General features: G+C 44.3%; 1 protein-coding gene across 1 annotated transcript in view; it reads right to left on the reverse strand.

Annotated features, from left to right (window-relative positions):
• Positions 1 to 16439, reverse strand: part of LOC126163129 (sialin-like) — a 191858-nt gene that overhangs the window by 127382 nt on the left and 48037 nt on the right. The window lies entirely within an intron of this gene.

Below are 16439 nucleotides of genomic sequence, written 5' to 3' on the forward strand. Positions count from 1 at the left end.
ATAAGTGTGATATTGGGGTATTTCCAACATGCGTGCTGTAAATGCTAAAATGTAAACTACACCGACGTTCTTACCAAATGCACCGAGAAAGGAACAACGTGCTTTCATTCTTTTTTTGGCTGCCGATGAATACAGTCCGGCTGACGTTCAACGCAAACTGAAGAGTGAGTGTAGGGCAGCATACACTATGTAATCAAAAGTGTCCAGACACACACAAAAACATACGTTTTTCATATTAGATCCATTATGCTGCCACCTACTGCCAGGTACTCCATATCAGCGACCTCAGTAGTCATTAGACGTCGTGAGAGAGCAGAATGGGCGCTCCGTGGAACTCACGGACTTCGAACGTGATCAGATGTTTGGATGTCACTTGTGTCATACGTCTGTACGCGAGATTCCACATTCCTAAACATCGCTAGGTCCACTGTTTCCGACGTGATAGTGAAGTGGAAACGTGAAGGCATACGTACAACACAACAGCGTTCAGAACGACCTCGTCTGTTGACTGACAGAGACCGCCGACAGTTGAAGAGGCTCTAATGTGTAATAGGAAGACATCTATCCAGACCATCACGCGGGAATTCCGAACTGCAAGTACTATGACAGTTAGGCGGTAGGTGAGAAAACTTGGATTTCATGGTCGAGCGGCTGCTCATAAGCCACACATCACTGCGATAAATGCCAAACGATGCCTCTCTTGGTGTAAGGAGCGTCAACGTTGGACAATTGAACAGTGGAAAAACGTTTATGGTGTGACGAGTCACGGTACGCAATGTGACGATCCGCTGGTAGGGTGTGGGTATGGCGGACGCCCGGTGAACGTCACCTGCCAGCGTGTGTAGTGCCAAGAATAAGGCTCGTTTCACACTGGGACACTTGTGACGGTCACCGGTGACGGTCACTGATAGAGATTGGAGCATTCACACCGGGACACTGCACTGAGTCACCGAGTCACGGTGACCCAGCAGTGACTCACCCTCGCCACATGTGACGGACACGGACACTGTGTTCGCTGCGGTCACCGCCGGACATGCATTAGCTCGTATTGGAGTGTTCACACTGGGACACCGATCACAGACACGGCATTGCAGAGTTGCCAACAGACAGGCAGCCGTTGCTGAGCCCAGTGGTTCTCCACATAGTGCAGCCATGAGTTTAGAGTTCACCAACACAGAAGATTTTATAAGTGAAGTGGAAAGTCGTCCCGTTATTTGGGATATGAAAAGCGATGACTACAGTAACAAAGTCATGAAAATGAAAGCGTGGCAAGAAATTATTACGAAGTTTGTGCCTGATTTCGATGAAAAGAGCATAGATGAAAGAAACAAAATTGGTAAGTTCTACATTCTTTTTTCACTTTAATACCGTATTTTTCGGACCACAAGAATAGCGAAATATATTTTCTATCCCTGTACGAGGCTAGGAGGTTAATAACCTACAAGGAGAATACTAGTAGTTCATCAAATGAAGTTTTTGACATTCGAAAATACTGGAAAAACTTCTTCTCAGATTGTCTCAGATCGTCATAAAGGGTGTAATACAATCCTTTCTCCAGCCAATCACGTAGCAGTGGATGTATGTGTAATGAACGTTTTGTCTTCATTCTCCTCCTCCTCCTCATTACAAGTTCTAACAGCAGTTCCTCCTCGCTCGAGTCCATTTCACCAACTAATCAGTTGGCAACAGCTGCAGTGTGGGACACCAGTGGCCCAGGAGTGCTCGCCACAGTCACCGGTGACCGTCACCGGTGACCGTCACAAGTGTCCCAATGTGAAACGAGCCTTAAACGTGGAGGAGGGGGTGTTGTAGTGTGGTCGTGTTTTTCATGGAGAGGGCTTGCACCCATTCTTGTTTTGGGTGGCACTATCAGAGCGCAGGCCTGCATTGACGTTTTAAGCACCTTCTTGCTTCCCACTGTTGAAGAGAAATTCGGGGGTGGGGACTGCATCTTTTACCACGATCGAGCACCTGTTTATAATGTACGGCCTGTGGTGGAGTGGTTACTCGACAACATCATCCCTGTAATGGACTGGTCTGCAGAGAATACTGACCTGAAGTCTATAGAACACCTTTGGGATGTTTTGGAACGCCGACTTCGTTCCAGGCCTCATCGACCGACACCGATACTTCTCCTCAGTGCAGCACTCCGTGAACAATGGGCTGCCATTCCCCACGAAACCTTCCAGCACGTGAGTGAATGTGTTCCTGCGAGAGTGGAAGCTGTCATCAGGGCGAAGGGTGGGCCAACACCATACTGAATTCCAGCATTACCGATGGAGGACGCCCCGAACTTGTAAGTCATTTTCAGCCAGGTGTCCGGATACTTTTGCTCACGTAGGGTATTTGTCGAAAATCCATTGGTGTATCTTCGCAGGTATTGTTAAAAGGAAATTGCGAGCATTAGTTGAGGACCAATTGGATGAAAATCAGTGTGGGTTTAGGCCTCTTAGAGGTTGTCAGGACCAGATCTTTAGCTTACGGCAAATAGTGGAGAAGTGTTATGGGTGGAACAGGGAATTGTATCTATGCTTTATAGATCTAGAAAAGGCATATGATCGGGTTCCTAGGAGGAAGTTATTGTCTGTTCTACAAGATTATGGAATAGGAGGCAAACTTTTGCAAGCAATTAAAGGTCTTTACGTGGATAGTCAGGCAGCAGTTAGAGTTGACGGTAAATTGAGTTCATGGTTCAGAGTAGTTTCACGGGTAAGACAAGGCTGCAACTTGTCTCCACTGTTGTTCATATTATTTATGGATCATATGTTGAAAACAATAGACTGGCTGGGTGAGATTAAGATATGTGAACACAAAATAAGCAGTCTTGCATATGTGGATGACTTAGTTGTGATGGCAGATTCGATTGAAAGTTTGCAAAGTAATATTTCAGAGCTAGAGCAGAAATGTAAGGACTATGGTATGAAGATTAGCATCTCCAAAACGAAAGTAATGTCAGTGGGAAAGAAATATAAACGGATTAAGTGCCAAATAGGAGGAACAAAGTTAGAACAGGTGGACGGTTTCAAGTACTTAGGATGTATATTCTCACAGGATGGCAACATAGTGAAAGAACTGGAAGCGAGGTGTAGCAAAGCTAATGCAGTGAGCGCTCAGCTACGATCTACTCTGTTCTACAAGAAGGAAGTCAGTACCAAGACTAAGTTATGTGTGCACCGTTCAATCTTTCGACCAACTTTGTTGTATGGGAGCGAAAGCTGGGTGGATTCAGGTTACCTTATCAACAAGGTTGAGGTTACGGATATGAAAGTAGCTAGGATGATTGCAGGTACTAGTAGATGGGAACAATGGTAGGAGGGTGTCCACAATGAGGAAATCAAAGAAAAACTGGGAATGAACTCTATAGATGTCGCAGTCAGGGCGAACAGGCTTAGATGGTGGGGTCATGTTACACGCATGGGAGAAGCAAGGTTACCCAAGAGACTCATGGATTCAGCAGTAGAGGGTAGGAGGAGTCGGGGCAGACCGAGGAGAAGGTACCTGGATTCGGTTAAGAATGATTTTGAAGTAATGGGTTTAACATCAGAAGAGGCACCAATGTTAGCACTGAATAGGGGATCATGGAGGAACTGTATAAGGGGAGCTATGCTCCAGACTGAATGCTGAAAGGCATAATCAGTCTTAAATGATGATGATGATGATGATGATGATCCATTGCTGTGGAAAAGTGCGACAAGGGTCGCTGCTGCTTGATAATAACGCACGTCCTCATACCGCAGATTTCGTAACGCAGAAGTTGCCCCAACTCAAGTGGGAGATACTCGTACACACGCCCTATAGCCTTAATCCCTCCCAATGCGATTATCATGCGTTCGGTCCCTTAAAAACTACTTAAAGTGTCGACGATTACATTTGGCCGAGCACGTTCAGAATGCAGTTACTGACTTCCTCGCGCAGCAGGACACACGGGTATCGTCGACCTGGTGCATCGGACGGATGATTGCCTCATTAATCACCGCGATTTTGCCTGACCGACGTACCGACTGTGGACTGTACGGCCTTCGAGTGGAAACTTTCTGATCGCCCTTTTTGCTAACGATGTCCAAGACGATTATATCCCTTTCAGTATGCGTTACTCGGCGCAATTATGCTGCTGTTGATAAGGATGCTACCCAGCGACTGCCATCAGTCATAGTTAAAATGCTGTAAGTTCTTCTTTACTGGACACATCTGTTGCCTCGATTACTGCAGTTGGTACAATAAAGGTCCCTACGATTTTTGATCGGTGGTGAGACCATTTCAAATCGAACAAGTCAGAAACGGTAGAGATTACAAAAAATTGACAGCTGACAGAAGGCATAGAGCATGGAACCCTCATAAACAAGGGCATGGCAGCACAATAATTATTTGCATGCAACTAATTAGGCCATCATCATCACCACCATTATTATTATTATTAGTCAATTAACATCCGCTGCTGGATAAAATTCTTCTCTTGATGTTTCCATGCGTTACATTCAGCCATACACACACTGGTCGCTATCTCGGCCTTTTCTTATCTCCTGGAATCCAGAAAAGAACTTTCTTGGTCCATCGACCATCCATTTTTCTGAATGCGTATCTTACTCATCTCCATTTCATTGTAATTACAGTCGTAATTATGTTTTCGACTCGTACGAGGACAGCCTACATAGACCAATATCAAGCTGCTTATTACTCAAGATCAACTTGGGAGAGACTGCAGAGACACCACAAACAACAAGAGACTTTACGCATCCGCGCTACGTCACTCAAATACACACTTAAAAAATAAAAACGCAGTTCGTCACAAACTTAATACAGGTATCGACAGTAAATGCAAAATTGTAAACTTTTGTGGCCAATGGCTGACCGTGTGACGCTGCGGCGCAGTTTCACTGCCATGCTACCAAGGACAGCAAAAAGGGTACATGACGGTACCAGAGCAGAAAGTCTTCGCAGATTTAATTCCTTGTACTCAGCTGGACCGTTACTATGTATCGCACACAGGCGCGTGGACAACAGATGTCAGCATCTGAGAGAGAGGACGTGTAGTTCGGCTCGATGAATCAAGTTGGAATAATCGGCGAATCGCTCATTTGAATAGGAATGACACCACTGTTCGATAATGTTGACATATACAGGGTGTTTCAAAAATGACCGGTATATTTGAAACGGCAATAAAAACTAAACGAGCAGCGATAGAAATACACCGTTTGTTGCAATATGCTTGGGACAACAGTACATCTTCAGGCGGACAAACTTTCGAAATTACAGTAGTTACAATTTTCAACAACAGATAGCGCTGCGGTCTGGGAAACTCTATAGTACGATATTTTCCACATATCCACCATGCGTAGCAATAATATGGCGTAGTCTCTGAATGAAATTACCCGAAACCTTTGACAACGTGTCTGGCGGAATGGCTTCACATGCAGATGAGATGTACTGCTTCAGCTGTTCAATTGTTTCTGGATTCTGGCGGTACACCTGGTCTTTCACGTGTCCCCACAGAAAGAAGTCACAGGGGTTCATGTCTGGCGAATAGGGAGGCCAATCCACGCCGCCTCCTGTATGTTTCGGATAGCCCAAAGCAATCACACGATCATCGAAATATTCATTCAGGAAATTAAAGACGTCGGCCGTGCGATGTGGCCGGGCACCATCTTGCATAAACCACGAGGTGTTCGCAGTGTCGTCTAAGGCAGTTTGTACCGCCACAAATTCACGAAGAATGTGCAGATAGCGTGATGCAGTAATCGTTTCGGATCTGAAAAATGGGCCAATGATTCCTTTGGAAGAAATAGCGGCCCAGACCAGTATTTTTTGAGGATGCAGGGACGATGGGACTGCAACATGGGGCTTTTCGGTTCCCTATATGCGCCAGTTATGTTTATTGACGAAGCCGTCCAGGTAAAAATAAGCTTCGTCAGTAAACCAAATGCTGCCCACATGCATATCGCCGTCATCAATCCTGTGCACTATATCGTTAGCGAATGTCTGTCGTGCAGCAATGGTAGCGGCGCTGAGGGGTTGCCGCGTTTGAATTTTGTATGGATGGAGGTGTAAACTCTGGCGCATGAGACGATACGTGGACGTTGGCGTCATTTGCACCGCAGCTGCAACACGGCGAACGGAAACCCGAGGCCGCTGTCGGATCACCTGCTGTACTAGCTGCGTGTTGCCCTCTGTGGTTGCCGTACGCAGTCGCCCTACCTTTCCAGCACGTTCATCCGTCACGTTCCCAGTCCGTTGAAATTTTTCAAACAGATCCTTTATTGTATCGCTTTTCGGTCCTTTGGTTACATTAAACCTCCGTTGAAAACTTCGTCTTGTTGCAACAACACTGTGTTCTAGGCGGTGGAATTCCAACACCAGAAAAATCCTCTGTTCTAAGGAATAAACCATGTTGTCTACAGCACACTTGCACGTTGTGAACAGCACACGCTTACAGCAGAAAGACGACGTACACAATGGCGCACCCACAGACTGCGTTGTCTTCTATATCTTTCACACCACTTGCAGCGCCATCTGTTGTTGAAAATTGTAACTACTGTAATTTCGAAAGTTTGTCCGCCTGAAAATGTACTGTTGTCCCAAGCATATTGCAACAAACGATGTATTTCTATCGCTGCTCGTTTAGTTTTTATTGCCGTTTCAAATATACCGGTCATTTTTGAAACACCCTGTATGTGTGAAACACGGCCGAACACAGCATCAAGAAGGAAGCGCTCGACCTAGAGAGTGAGGACTGAGAAATTGTGAGAAAGACACTCACAGCTCCGGCTGCATCGATCCGACGTGCAAGTGGCGCTCAAGTGACCCCAAAGATCATTAATAGGCGGTCCCAAAAAATTGAGCTGAGCTCACGGTACATCGTGCGCTGGCTGTCGTTGACCTCTTCACACCAACGCACCTGCCTGCAGTGGTGTCGGGCACATTCCGATGGAATTTCATTGAACGGAGTACAACTGTCTTCAGTGATGAGTTCCGCTTCGAACTGAGATCCGATGACCAGCGAAAACGTGTTTGGAGACGCCTCGGACAGCCAGCCGCTGTGACCGAGTGGTTCTATGCGATTCAGCCCGGAACCGCGCTGCTGCTACAGTCGCAGGTTCGAATCCTGCCTTGGGCATGGATGTGTGTGATGTCCTTAGGTTAGTTAGGTTTAAGTAGTTCTAAGTTCTAGGGGACTGATGACCTCAGACGTTAAGTCCCATAGTGCTCAGAGCTATTTGAACCATCTGAACGCCTCGGACAGCAGTGGCATGCCGACCTGACTGTTGTCCGCCATACGGCTGCACATCCAGAAGTGATGGTCTGGGAGTGCCATTACATTTAATAGCAGGATCTCTTTCGTTGACATCCGTGGCAGCCAAGCACACAGCGGTACATCGACGGTATTCCCCGTCTTGTTGCCCCTCATTGCAAACCATCCTGTTTACGTTTCATCAAGATACGCCCGCCCACACATGGCGATAGTTTCTACTGCTTGTCTTCGTTCTTGCCAAATCCCACCTTGGCCAGCAAGGTCGCCGAACCTCTTCCCAGCTGAGAAAGTTTGAAGCATTATGGGCATGACCTTCAACAAGCTCGGGATTCTGTGGATCTAACGCGCTAATTGTACGGAATTTTACACGACATCCCTCCAATAACTACTTATCAGCGCCAAGCCGAATAACTGCTTGTGTAAGTGCCAGAGGTGGACAAACTGCTTGCATTAGGGCCAGACGTGGACCAACGCGTTATTGACTTCTTCAGATTGTGAAGCTCTTTCCCCTGAACAAATGTCTGCCCCCGCTAGCTGAGTGGTCAGCACGGCGCAATGCCACGCCAAGGGGCCTGTATCCGATTCCCGGCTCGGGCAGGAGATTTTCTCCACTCAGGTACGGGGTGTTGTGTTGTCCTCGTCATCATTTCATTCCCATCTCAGGCGCGCAAGTCGCCCAATGTGGCGTCGAATGCAGTAAGTACTTGCCCTCGGCGGCCAAACTTCCCCGAATGGGGGACTCCTGGCCCACAATGCCGTACTCTCATTGCCATTTCCCCTGAACAAATTGTAAGTAGGCTGTTTATGTTTTCTTTATGTAAGTAGGCTGTTTATGTTTTCTTATTGCCAACGTTACGTAGCGCCCTGTATGAAAATCACGGGCTGTGCTGTGTGCAGTCTGTGGCTAGTTTGCATTGTTGTCTGCCATTGTAGTGTTGGGCAGCGGCAGCTGGATGTGAACAGCGCGTAGCGTTGCGCAGTTGGAGGTGAGCCGCCAGCAGTGGTGGATGTGGGGAGAGAAATGGCGGAGTTTTGATATTTGTAAGACTGGATGTCATGAACATGTATATTATGGTTTTTCAACACTATTAAAGTAAATACATTGTTTGTTCTCTATTAAAATCTTTCATTTGCTAACTATGCCTATCAGTAGTTAGTGCCTTCCGTAGTTTGAATCTTTTATTTAGCTGGCAGTAGTGGCGCTCGCTGTTTTGCAGTAGTTCGAATAACGAAGATTTTTGTGAGGTAAGTGATTTGTGAAAGGTATAGTTTAATGTTTGTCAGGGCCATTCTTTTGTAGGGATTTTTGATAGTCAGATTCCGTTGCGCTAAAATTATTGTGTGTCAGTTTAAGCACAGTCATGTATAAATCGCAAGACTCTTCAATGGTGATTGTGCACCTGCACAGTCGCAACAGATGGCTGCTGGCCGTCTCTACATGGACTACAGTGGGTCTGCATCTTTGATGGCCCACCAGTACCATTATTTCTACCAGGACTACAGTGGGTCTGCACCTCTGGTGGCCCACCAATACCATACTCTCTACCAGGACTACAGTGGGTCTGCTCTGTGATGACCTACCTACCAATATTCTTCAAAACTTCGACTGACTCTGCTGTGGTTTTGCTCTGTTGTGGCCCATTACCTGTCTGCAGGTCAAGAGTCAGCACTGTCTTTCCGTTGGAAGCACAACACTACTTGTTCAAGACTGCATGGAAATCCACTACTTCCGTGTGCATTTTCTTTTACTGCTCAGACTTCGAAAAAAAAAAAGCACTGAAATTGTACTGTGATGAACAATCTGGACTGTCTTTATGGACTGTGAGTAAATTTTAGCTTTTGACCAAAATTGTATAAATAAGTGTGTGCATTTGATATCTTTGTTATGGTAATCATGAAAATTTTTTTCAAATCATTATTGGCCACTGCCCAAAACAATTTCTAAAATTTTTTGTGGGGAGCATGGGGGGCTATGTAAGTAGGCTGTTTATGTTTTCTTATTGGCAACGTTACGTAGCGCTCTATATGAAAATCACGGGCTGTGCTGTGTGCAGTCTGTGGCTAGTTTGCATTGTTGTCTGCCATTGTAGTGTTGGGCAGCGGCAGCTGGATGTGAACAGCGCGTAGCGTTGCGCAGTTGGAGGTGAGCCGCCAGCAGTGGTGGATGTGGGGAGAGAAATGGCGGAGTTTTGATATTTGTAAGACTGGATGTCATGAACATGTATATTATGGTTTTTCAACACTATTAAGGTAAATACATTGTTTGTTCTCTATTAAAATGTTTCATTTGCTAACTATGCCTATCAGTAGTTAGTGCCTTCCGTAGTTTGAATCTTTTATTTAGCTGGCAGTAGTGGCGCTCGCTGTTTTGCAGTAGTTCGAGTAACGAAGATTTTTGGTGAGGTAAGTGATTTGTGAAAGGTATAGGTTAATGTTAGTCAGGACTATTCTTTTGTAGGGATTTTTGAAAGTCAGATTGCGTTGCGCTAAAAATATTGTGTGTCAGTTTAAGCACAGTCATGTATAATTTTTCAAAGGGGACGTTTCAAAATCATCCATTTTGTATGAAATTGTAATGATCTGTTTGTCTGTACATTTATGTCACGTGTACCAACCACCGTCCCAGTCGGATAATTCCTTCGTGGTACGTCATTTTTTGTCTTGAAGTCTAGTTTCCAAATGGACATCAAGCCGCGAATAATGAATACAGGGGAACTGGACAAAAATATGATAATGCCCCGAGAATTGCATGGCTGAACATTAATAAAGATACTTGCCAAGCCTGCATGTTGTATCTGACGGTGAACGGAATTTACATCTACATCTAGATGGTTACTCTGCAATTCACACTTAAGTGCCTGGCAGAGGGTTCATCGAACCATTTCATACTACTTCTCTCCCATTCCACTCTCGAATGGCGCGTGGGGAAAAGGAACACCTAAATCTTTCCGTTCAAGCTCTGATTTCTCTTATTTTTTTATGATGATCATTTCTCTCTACGTAGGTGGGTGTCAACAAAACATTTTCGCATTCGGAAGAGAAAGTTGGTGATTGAAATTTCGTGAACAGATCTCGCCGCAAAGAAAACCGTCTTTGTTTCAGTGACTGCCACCCAAACTCGGGTATCATATCTGTGACACTCTCACCCCTATTGCTCTATAACACGAAACGAGCTGCCCTTCTTTGCACTTTTTCGATGTCCTCCGTCAATACTATCTCGTAAGGATCCAATACCGCGCAGCAATATTAAAGCAGGGGACGGACAAGTGTAATGTAGGCTGCCTCTTTAGTGGGTTTGTCGCATCTTCTAACAGTTCCGCCAACAAAGCGCAGTCTTTGTTTCGTCTTCCCCACAATATTATCTATGTGGTCTTTCCAATTTAAGTTGCTCGTAATTGTAATCCCTAGGTATTTAGTTGAATTGACAGCCCCTAGATTTGTGCAATTTATCGTATACCATAAATTTATCGGATTTCTTTTAATACCCATGTGGATGACCTCGCACTTTTCTTTTTTTAGTCCCAATTGTCACTTTTCGCAGCATAGATCATTTTGTAATTGGAACTGATCTTCTGATGATTTTACTAGACGGTAAATTACAGCGTCATCTTCAAACAATCTAAGGGGGCTGCTCAGATTATCATCTAGATCATTTATGTAAATCAGGAACAAGAGAGACACTACCTTGGGGAACGCCAGATATCACTTCTGTTCTACTCGATGATTTACCGTGTATCACTACGAACTGTGGCCTCTCTGAGAGGAAATCACGAATCCAGTCACACTACTGAGACGATACTCCATATGCACGCAATTTCATTGATAGTCGCTTGTGAGGAACGGTATCAAAAGCCTTCTGGAAATCTAGGAATATGGAATCGATCTGAGATCCCTTGTCGACAGCGCTCATTACTTCATGGGAATAAAGAGCTAGCTGTGTTGTACAAGAACGATATTTTCTGAATCCGTGTTGGTTATGCATCAATAAGTCATTTTCTTCAAGGAGATTCATAATGTTCGAGTACAGTATATACTCCAAAATCCTACTGTAAATTTAGGTCAGTGATATGGGTCTGTAAGTCAATGGGTTACTCTTATTTCCTTTCTTGAATATTGGTGTGAGCTGTGCTACTTTCCAGTTTTTAGGAACTGACCTTTCGTCAAGTGAGCGGTTGTATATGATACGTTGCAAGTATAAGTCGTTATCAGAACAGTGTTCAGTGCAGCTGTGAGCGTATTAGGTCGGACCTAAGTGTATTCGAACGTGTGCTAATTGACGGTGCTCATGTGGTTGGTCCTTCCGTAACCAAAGGTGCCGAACTGTTTGTTGTTTCAATAGACACCGTATTGGAGATTTATACTTCGTACAGGGAAAAGGGGAAAACATCCTCCGCACAACGCGGACGAAAGAGAGTGTTGAGTGCTCATGAAAGACGGTCACTGAAGAGGACAAGTGAAAAAGTCACTGTAGAACTAAACATCGCATTCGCTAACTCTGTCAGCATCAAAATAACACAAAGGGAGCTCTATAAGCTGGGAAATGGAGAGCGAGGTGGAATTCCTAAACCATACATCAGTGATGCAAATGTCTGGAACAGAGAAACGTGGGGCCAACGCCATAAAAGTTGCACTATGGAACAATGGCGGTAAATCATTTGGTCGGGTAAGTGTTGTTTGACTGTTTCTAACTTCTGGACGAGCTTACGTCTTGCGAACGTCGTAGCAAGCCTACCCTGTATAACGATATGTTTACGTAATGTGTATACATAAACATACAGTTATAAATGTCCCCTTTCGTAGTCGCTAGTTATAACAATATGTTACTTTTGTGCTGTAACATATAGCTATAATCAGCGGTGGAAACATATTTGCGAACGCCGACTGTGTGCGGCTGTTTCTTGTTGGATCGTCTGATCAGTCGGAAGTTGCATTGCAGAGGAGAGTAAATGCATATTCATAATATAATTATTTTGGATAGCTCAACATGAATTTCCTAAGGGACCGTAGTTTATCATGCATTTACCAGTAGAATATGGCGCGGAGAAAATATTTCGCCGCATGCAACTTCCGTCCGAACTCGACGAAAGAATTCGTGACTGTGAACTCTCTATTTGGCAGAAACATATAGAAAATTAAATAATTTCATGAAGAAGTGAGACATAGATTCTATAGTAAATGAATAGTCCATACACCAGTTCCATTTAACTCTGAATTTGTGGCAATTAATAGACGAACTTACACTGCAATGAAGGATTTAACATGGATGCCTTTTTGACTGGCACTTCTCTTAATGAAAACAATTCCTTTGACGTTTTCACATACACGTCGCACAATAAATCTACTGCTAGGCACTTTTAGTATTACACATTTACTTTACACTAGAACAATATTAACCTTAACAATAATAATACGGTGGCAAGACATGCGCGTCCGACACAAGTTACAGGAGACAAGAGAAGAATGAGTAAATGTTCATCGAGAATATGTCGTACCTCAAAAAAAAAAAAAAAAAAAAAAAAAAGAATGTGTAAAAATGTTCTTCTTCTGTCCGTTTTTCGCGCCGCGGTTTTCAAAGTCAATAACTCACTGCATCTCTGACGGCGCTTCGACAATAAACCAGTTACGTCACAGGTCGTTCACCTTTTACATTCTCGCAACATTATTTGCTAACTGTAGCTGTTGCCGAGCGACTGCTCGATTAGTGAATGATTTAAAATGATAAGGCAATCACATAATGTTACACCTGTCAACTGCCTATTCGCATGGCGGGGATTTGGCGATGACCTGGACAGCCACGTAGTGCTATTCCATGGGGGCCATGGTCACTATGCACGGTGGCATTACTGTTAAGGATTATGAGACATTTTAGCTGATCAGGTCCATTTCATGGAACAACATTTGTTCCCCAATGCTATGTCCCAAGAGGACAGAATCCATGTTCACACAGCTCGTCAGGGACTGGTTTTGTGAGCACGAGTGTGAATTGTCGCGTCTGTCCCGGCTACCAGATCTCACTATTACTGAGACTGGTCTAATTTGGAAATATAGGTTCGTAATCGCTAGCCTCTTCCTTCATCGTTAACTGAACTTGTCACTATTTTGCAGGAATTACGTTGTAAAAGTCTCTTAAAAACCATACAAGACCCGTATTTATCCGTTTCGAAACGACGGGAAGCTGTTTTTCATGGCAACGGTCTTTTTTACACCGTATTAGCCGTGGTACGTGTTTTCGGTATCTCGATATTTCCTCCATCTCTTCTAAGTAGACACTCGACTCCACTCAGCAGGTACAACCTCAAGATATTCGGCATATCGTATCAGGACTGTCTCGGTGAGTGTCTCAGGGCTCACGTACAGTTGCTACCAAGAAGAACCACACAGGTCACTATACAGTGATATTAGTCATCGTCCACTGGTTTAGGGCTACAGCAAATTTTAGACAGGTTAGTGCAAGTGAACATAGAACTATATTGTCACGAACAGTCTTCACAATCCAGTTGACTGCTGCAAAGCTTCCATCAACAAATAATTGTAAACCGTTCCTACTCTGTTTTGTCATCTGTTTTCACCATAGGTGTTACCTAACGGTATGGTCCCGTGACGAATCTACACAGTTCCTGCGTGCAAGCAAAGCACCTCGTAACTATTATTACTTCGGCGTTACGGGGCTGCTCTTGCTCCACATTTACATATTTGACGCCAAGTACATTTGGTGGCTACAGCACAAAACGTCTCTTCTAGTAAATCCTACTTGTATCCCACCATTGATCTACATCTACATCTACATACATACTTCGCAAGCTACCGTACTGTGCTTGGTGGAGGCTACCTTGACCCACTACTAGCGATTTCCTTCCCTATTCACTCGCATATAGAGCGAGGAAAAAACGACTATCTATATGCCTCTGTACGAGCCTAATCCCTCTTATATTGTCTTCGTTGTCCTTACGCGAAATATATGTTGGCAGTAATAGAATTTCCTCAGTCAGCCTCAAATGCCGGTTGTCTAAAGTTTCTTAGTAGTGCCTCCCGAAATAAGGTCGCCCTCCCACCGGTAATTCCCATTTGAGTTCACGAAGCATTTCCGTACTAATTGCGTGCTGATCGAATGCACCGGTAACAAATCTAGCAGCACCCTTTGAACTTCTTCGGTGTCTAATCCGACCTGTTGGGGGGGGGGGGGGTCCCACATACACCGTGCAGCATTCAAGAGTGGGTCGCACTAGAATTCCATAGGCTGTCTCCTTTACAGATGAGCTACACTTTACTAAAATTATCCCACCAAACAGAAGTCGAACATTCGCCTTCCCACATGCCATCCTTTATAGAGTTCGTTCCATTTCATTTCGCTCTGCAACGGTACGGCAAGACATTTCATCGGCGTTATTGTGTCAAGGAGCTCACTACTAATACTGTATTCGAACACGACGGAGTTGTTTTCTCACTCATCTACAACAACTAACAGTTTTCTGCATATAGAGAAAGCTGCCACTCATCACACCAACTAGAGGTTTTGTTTAAGTCGTCTTGTATCGTCTCTACAGTCACGCAACGATGGTACCTTTCAGTACATCACAGCATCATCAGCAAACAACGGCAGATTGCTACTCACACTGTTCGTCTGACAACTATGTATACAGAGAATGAGAGTGGTCCTTCGCCCTTCCCTGAGGCACTCCTGACGATATCCTTTACTCTGACGAATACTCGCCGTCGAGAACGACGTGCCGTGTTCTACCAGTTAAGAAGACCGTGGGGACCTATTCCATGTCGTCGTATCTTCGTTAACAGTCTGCAATGGGGCACAGTGTCAAATGGAAAAATCCTCCATCTTTTAAATACGTTTCCACTGCCACAAAACTTCTAACGCACAGTGATTTTAAACTTTCCATATTAGACATAGTGGAAACTAGGTTAAGAAACCAAAAGCAATCAGAGCTATATTCACTCTTTGCTTATATATTTTTCAGTCAGTGTTATTTTTTGTCTTCCAGTATCTTAAATAAAAATTCACACTAAATTAATTAGCAAAATTTGTATGACATTCTAGGTGATTACTGTGGTGTCACCGCCAGACACCACACTTGCTAGGTGGTAGCTTTAAATCGGCCGCGGTCCATTAGTACATGTTGGACCCGCGTGTTGCCACTGTCAGTAATTACAGACCGAGCGCCACCACACGGCAGGTCTAGAGAGACGTATTAGGACTCAGCCCAGTTGTACGACGACGTTGCTAGCGACTACACTGACGAAGCCTTTTTCTCATTTGCCGAGAGATAGTTCGAATAGCCTTCAGCTAAGTCCATGGCTACGACCTAGCAAGGCGCCATTAACCATTTCTAGAGAGAGTCTCACTTGTATCATCAAGAATGCTGTATATAAATGATGGATTAAAGTTAAGTATTCCAGCAGCTACGTACTTTTCTTTATAGCATTCATTACGTATCCTGTTTCAGACCTAAAGCAAGCCTGCGTGTGTAAACGCGTACGTTTCGGTTACCCGTCACTGTGGACTGGCTGTCTTGTCAGTCCACTACAATTACAATAACATTTCTTAATATTGCAACGTTTTTATTGTATTATTGATCGCTCTATTGGGAGGAAGTATTAAAAAATATGCATATTTACTCCGAGTGCATACAATGTATTATGACTCCGGATTAGGCCGCCTTCGCCTGCATTTCTGCACTGCATCTCGGCTAGAAGTAGCCCTACTCAGCTAGACAGTAATGGCGAGATTGGAACGTTCACTGCAGAGTCTCGTTGATAGTAGCTGTTTAGTGATAGACGTACCTGGCCGATTACTAGATTATACCCTGATAAAATTTAGATGAGGGAGTCGACATCTACATGTCGTTTTTTTTCGTGCCTTAGATACTTATGGCAGTGTTGCATTTCACTTCTCATCCACGACCAACTCGCTTATTCATTTGGTCATGCTCACTCACCACTTGTATGCCCTGTGCAGCTCCAGGTGAAGCTGTTATGTTATATTCCCAGAAAATGGCTTTCTATTGTTCATATTCACCTTGGAGAGGTCTCAACTAAATAAAATAGCTGATACTCTTTTTTAAAAAAAAGGCATCCTTTGCACTGTGAATGCGCTAAAGAGAGGTACAGTACAAGACTCCCCAATTTTCACAAACTGTACTTACTTAGCAGATGCCTTACTAACTGTTCGCAGTAGAATACT

Source organism: Schistocerca cancellata, chromosome 2 (assembly GCF_023864275.1).
Source record: "Schistocerca cancellata isolate TAMUIC-IGC-003103 chromosome 2, iqSchCanc2.1, whole genome shotgun sequence".
NCBI lineage: Eukaryota > Metazoa > Arthropoda > Insecta > Orthoptera > Acrididae > Schistocerca > Schistocerca cancellata.